Here is a 6,506-nt window from a genome sequence, read left to right on the forward strand (position 1 = left end):
AAAGTAATACCGAACCCGAACCGAAATTGATTAAATATCCGAATGGGTCTAAAATTTTTGTATTTAAAGAACCGAACCCGATCCGAACCGAAATATTTCGGGTACCCGAAATAGATTTATAAACCTATATATTAATTATTTTTTAGATTTAATGTATATTAAAAAATATCCAAAATATATTTGATACTTTAACTTATCCAAAATACTTGAAAATATATACAAATAATCAAAAGTAAATGTCTTAAATTGTTAAAGTATACTCAAAATACCAAAAATACTTAAAATATTTATTTATTCTCTATCCAAATATTCAAATCAAACCAATTTATATGTTAAGTTTACGTATTTTTACATGTGTTATTCAAATTTATATATAATATATTATTTTGTTTATAGATTTTGAGTATTTTAAAATATATAATGAATTTTAAAATTTTAAAAATAATTTAAATGGGTTATCCGAACCCGAACCGAACCCGCAAAGGTCCGAACCGAACCCGTAAAGATCTGAACCGAACCCGAACCGAAATTTAGAAATATCCGAATGGGACTGAAATCTTTGATCCCGAAAACCCAAAACTCGAATAGACCCAAACCGAACCCAAATGGGTACCCGAACGCCCACCCCTAGCGTTGACATTGACAAGTAGCTAGCCTATGATCCACTTCATTCAGGTTTTAGTCTTTATAAAAATTCTCGAGTAGAAGAACTAATTTTGCAGATGGACTGAAGTATGATATGCAGTTGTGGCTGTACATGTATTTATCTTTGCTTATACATTTCTCTTCTTCTTCACGTATAGCAATTTCGCATCTACAGTGAGCATTAATCAGGTGAATATTAAGTACTGATATTACACTATGGAACAAGGAACAAAGTTAGACTTGCAAGCTCACGAAGCAACAAGATGAATGTCAAATCAGTATACTTGTAGCCATAGGCTCTGAAGAACAAATTCAGAGCTGGATGAATAATAAGTTAGGATCAGTATACTTGCATTTCCCTTTGCTTTCTCTGTACAAGGTTTTGAACCTATATTCCAATATATCCCTTAGGTGTACCATTGGCTGGATGGGAATCACAGTCCTTTGTACACCTGTGGACTGTTTGTTCTCAAAAGTCAAAACCTTTTATGAAGACCTTTTCTTCCAGTCTCACGTTGTCTTGTATTCTTTGATACAAAACATGCAGATGGATAGCAATAAACTTCATAATGAACCATATTAATAGCAATAAGTTTAATAAATGAACTCAAATTTCCATTCTAAAATTTATATGTAGAGACCTTCTCAGATTTTTAAAATGATCAATCTTAGATATATATATATAAATGGTCAAAAGCCTAGTGTATTTACTACCTTTTATTAACTGTACTTAACTTTTTCTTTAAATTAATGAACATTATATATAGACTTTATCTTGACAAAAAAATATATATATACAGTATATAACTTTAGTATACAAACTTGTTTGTTATCTCTAGATTAACATCTTAGAAGAGGGAGGGGAGAAGAAAGACAAGAATAAGTTATAAGAATCAATGGCTTCCTTCAAGAACTTTGTGTTACCGGTTCTGTTAACAATCACTCTTGTGTTGCTCACTGAAGCAGCAATACCATCCGAAGAAGAGAAGAAAGAACTGGAGAGGCAACTCAAAGCTATCAACAAACCTGCAATCAAGAGTTTCAAGGTTGTCCTGCATTGTTCTTAGATGCTTACACTATGAATCATATCTAATCATTTTGGCTTGTGAACAGACAGAACATGGTGTTATATTTGACTGTATCGACATTCACAAACAGCTAGCCTTTGATCACCCTCTGCTCAAAAACCACTCTGTTCAGGTTCTTTTCTTTCTATAGAGTTTCCTCTTCCTCTTCTGTCTGTTGTATCAAAGATGAAGCTCTTTAGAGAATGATTGACTTTGGGAACACATTGGCTTATATGCAGCGGAAGCCAGCAACTGTACCTGAAGGGATCACAAGCAACAACATTTCAAGTAAAGTCAATTCCTTGTTGCTTCTGCCAGACGGCATAAACTGTCCAGATGAAACAGTAATAGTTAAAAGGACTACAATGCAAGATCTTATCTATGCACAGCGTTTGAAATCAGTGGGATTCAATGGCCCAAGACATTTTCTTACAGAGAGAAACAACACTGATGGAACTGGACAATATTATGTAAGAACAATATTATGTAACCACTATTTCTCTACTTTATTTTTCTTAGTATCTTTATTCTTTATGGATTTTAGGTTGCAACGGTTAACTATGGACCTAAAAGTTTTTACTGGAGTAAAAGGGCATCTTAACCTGTGGGAACCACAAGTCTCACAAGACCAAATCAGTCTTGCATTCATAGCAGTTGCTGGAGGGCCTAAAGAACGTTTCGCCAGCATTTTTGTTGGGTGGATGGTAAGTGTGATTTCTTGTCCTTCTGCTATTAGTAAGTGATCACATGAATATGAAAGCTAACAAATGGTTTTGGCATATGTATATACAAAAGGTGAATCCATCCCTGTACCATTTCTCGCAAGATCATGTTCGCCTATACACCTACTGGAATGTAAGTCGTGAGTTACCTGTATGTGCCTGAACTAATGTATTTCAGCTTCTTAGGGTCTTAAGTTTATTGCGCTAACAGATAGAAGGAAGCAATCCTGGCTGCTACGATATAACATGTCCTGGATTTGTGCAAGTCAGCAAGAATATACCACTTGGTTCCTTTCTTCAACCACTTTCTGTCTATAATGGTTTACAATACGACATAGACTTAACCTTGTATCAGGTAACGTAATCTCTACTTATCTTTGATCATGTCTCATAAAGTCATTTGGATATTCATATTTTTGAATCTGAGAATAGGATCGTGTCAAGGGAGATTGGTGGTTTGCATATAATCATGAGAACGTTGGATACTGGCCAGCGTCATTGTTCAAGGCCGCGAGATTTGAGAACAGAGCAAATTATGCAGCTTGGGGAGGTCAAGTGTACAGTCCAGTGATGGAGAAAACTCCGGAAATGGGGAGTGGGCATTGGCCTAGGGAGGGCTTAGGTAAGTCAGCCTATGTGAACGATATCAGAATCATCGATGGTATGGGGAATTTTTTGTATCCAGAACCCTACAGTCTGAAGGAACACGAGACCAGTTCAAAGTGTTATAGAGCAATGTATGTTCATGAGGATAGAGATCCTTGGGTAAGAGCTCTTTACTACGGAGGTCCTTCAGGATGCATAGGCTAATATGACGTATGATCTGAAAAGTTATATTATAACTCTTAATATAATATTCTATCTATTCAGTTTAAAAAAATAATATATATAATATTCTATTGCGAATTATAAATTTTCATGAAGCTTTACCCGTTTACATACACTCAGAACATTTGATCTTCACAACTTTCAGCAATAATGTTACTTCTGAGGCTGCAAATAATGAAACCATAACCAAAGTGTAAAATTTCACTGGCAATTTGTTTTAAACTATTGTTTAAAAAAAAAAAAATTGTTTTAAACTATAACCAAACGATTAGGTAACCAGAAATGTGGATTCTACAGATAAAGCTTTCTTCTGATAGATAATGTATATCTAAAAAGCTTGTTTTTGTTTAGATAAATACCAGATAAATATACTCTGTGTACAGTATAGGAACCCCTACGCTTTACCCCTAAACTCTTAAGTAAATATATAATATTATGCCTGAATTCAAAGCTCTTTGCAGCTTCCTAACACCAATTCAATTCTCTGTTCTGTCTCCTCTCCCTCAGGTTTGTAGTGAATGGGGATTTTTCTATGTCACCAATCATGGAATCTCTATATAGATAGATGTTCAAATAAATCAAAGAGATTGTTCTTTCTAATACTAGTGGCAAAATCTTTCTTTTTCTCATCTACCTAAACAGTTTTGTACATTTATATGAATCATATTTGTGCATCTGTATTAGACAGTTATCACCACAGTTTCACCAAATATATTAATATTTAATTAGAGAGTCTTTAATTTTTTTGAAAGAGTTCTCCATTAAATATTAATATAATAGGTGAAAAAATATGGTGAGTGACCATCCAATGAGGATGGCGCCGGTTTGTGCTGGATTTTACCAACAACAAGTGGTTCGGTTTCAAAGCTGTGCATTGGCCAGAATGTCACTACAGCACATCGTCTCCACAACTCCCCTACGTGTTGTCAACTTTTATCCTTGAATAACTGAATTTGGATAGCCAATATACGCGTGGTAGTACTTACTATGATACAATGCATGTGGTCCATTAAGATGTGCTAATACAAGACCGGAACCTATACAAAGAACAAATGTTAAAAGATGGGGAGTAGGCATGGGCATTCGGGTCCCAATCGGGTTTCGGTTTTTCGGGTTTATCAAAATCAGTCTCATTCGGGTTATATGAAAATTCGGTTCGGGACCGGTTCGGGTTCTATCGGGTTCGGGTCGGAGTTAGTAAATCTTCAAAAAACCGGTACAACCCGATGTACTTTTGGGTCCGGGTCCCAATTAGTTCTTCGGTTTAAATGCACCTGATTTATATCTACTTTGTAACCAAAAAATAAGTAAAATCGGTTCTTTTGTTTTAAAATAGTTGATTTATACCTATTTTGTAACCAAAACATAAATAAAATCGGTTCAAAAAAAGAAAGGAACATCAAATGTGATCAAATCAAGTGAAAGGTAAACATAGTTATTTATCGAAAGAAAACCAAATAAATGAAAGCATAAAACGAAAACCAAGTTATCATGAAATGAAAAACATTATTCAATGAAAACAAAACCAAAATCTAAAACCTTCAACCCTCAACCGTCACCTTCAACCATCAATCTTCATATAATAGATAATTATTTTAGATGTTCAATATATTTTGAATACATATTAGGAATAGAGATCATGCTTGGTACAAGTTAGGCATGGGCATTCGGGGTTCCAATCGGGTTTCGGTTTTATCCATTCGGGTTTTGGTTTTTCGGGTTTATCAAAATCAACCACATTCGAGTTATATAAAAATTCGGTCCGGAACCGGTTCGGGTTCTATCGGGTTCTATCGGGTTCGGGTCGGGGTTGGTAAATCTTCAAAGAACCGGTATAACCCATTGTACTTTTGGGTTCGGGTCCCAATCGGTTCTTCGGTTTAAAAAAACCTGATTTGTACCTATTAGAAGTTCAATAATATCTTAAAGTATTTTGGATACATATTAAGAATTAAAATCATATTTGGTAGAAGTTCTTTTGTCATTTTAAATATTTCGGGTTCTATCGGATATCCATTTAGGTCCGGGTTCGGTTCGGATAATACCCATAACCCAAAATACCAAAAAACAAGATCCATTCGGTATTTATGTCGGGTTCGGATCGGCTCGGATTCATTTTTATCGGATCGGGTTCGGTTCGGATTTTCGGGTTCGGTTTATTTGCCCAGCCCTAGTACAAGTTCTTTTTGGAAATTTTGAATGTTTCGGGTTCTATCGGGTATCCATTTAGGTTCGGATTCGATTCAGATAATACTCATAATCCAAAATACCATAAAACAAGATCTATTCGCTATTTATGCCCGGTTCGGATCGGTTCGGATTCATTTTTATCGGGTTCGGTTTATTTACCCAGCCCTAATGGGGAGCGAGATTGGTGACCAATCTTAGCAATCAATTTGAAGGCATTACATAATCTCCATTTCCACCTACTTCATTAGCAGTTTATCTTTGATTAACTACGAAAATAACTAAAATCACTAAGACATAAGCGTGCAGTTGTGTTACATCTCTTTAAATCTTTTATTACAAAAACATGGGCATTGAAGCAAATCCAAGGACCAAACATGGGCTTGGTTAGAGAAGAGGCTAATGGGGGAGATCCGGAGATGTGAAGTGTAATAAATTAGAAGACGAGGAGATAATGGTTGGTGTTCATTTAATAGTGCTGTGTATGTGTGTTTGGCCATGCAAAGTCCCATCTTTATAATTCACAAAGTCCTTCTTTACTTTCTTTTCCACTTTCCTAGAACATTAAACGATAAACATGGGGCATCATAATCCTTTTTATTAAATCCTAAACGTCATTGTGATACCATTGTGATACTTCACTATAGTCTTAATAGAAAGGACTCTTAAATGCTCAAAACCTACATCTATATTATTAAAAGAGAAGTACTCATTTGAAAATGTTCTTACTTCATTAATTAAACTTTCTATTTTTTTTTGTTTGTCTTTTTCAGTTACATTTATGAAATATCCTAAAACGAATAAAATTACCTAATTTATTACTTATTTTTTTCAGTTAAATTAATGAAATATGCTTAAATGAATTTAAACTTCTTATTTTATTGTTTGTCTTTTTCAGTTACATTTATGAAATATCCTAAAACGAATAAAATTACCTAATTTATTACTTATTTTTTTCAGTTAAATTAATGAAATATGCTTAAATGAATTTAAACTTCTTATTTTATTGTTTGTCTTTTTCAGTTACCTTAATGAAATATCCTTAAATAAATTTGGA

The 6,506-nt window shown here is 34.2% G+C and overlaps 1 pseudogene; it reads left to right on the plus strand.

Moving 5' to 3' along the window:
- The first annotated feature begins 1,541 nt into the window (after positions 1–1,541).
- On the plus strand, positions 1,542–3,244 carry LOC106301904 (annotated as a pseudogene).
- The last annotated feature ends 3,262 nt before the right edge of the window (positions 3,245–6,506 follow it).

This window comes from Brassica oleracea, chromosome C1 (assembly GCF_000695525.1).
Source record: "Brassica oleracea var. oleracea cultivar TO1000 chromosome C1, BOL, whole genome shotgun sequence".
Classification (NCBI taxonomy): domain Eukaryota; kingdom Viridiplantae; phylum Streptophyta; class Magnoliopsida; order Brassicales; family Brassicaceae; genus Brassica; species Brassica oleracea.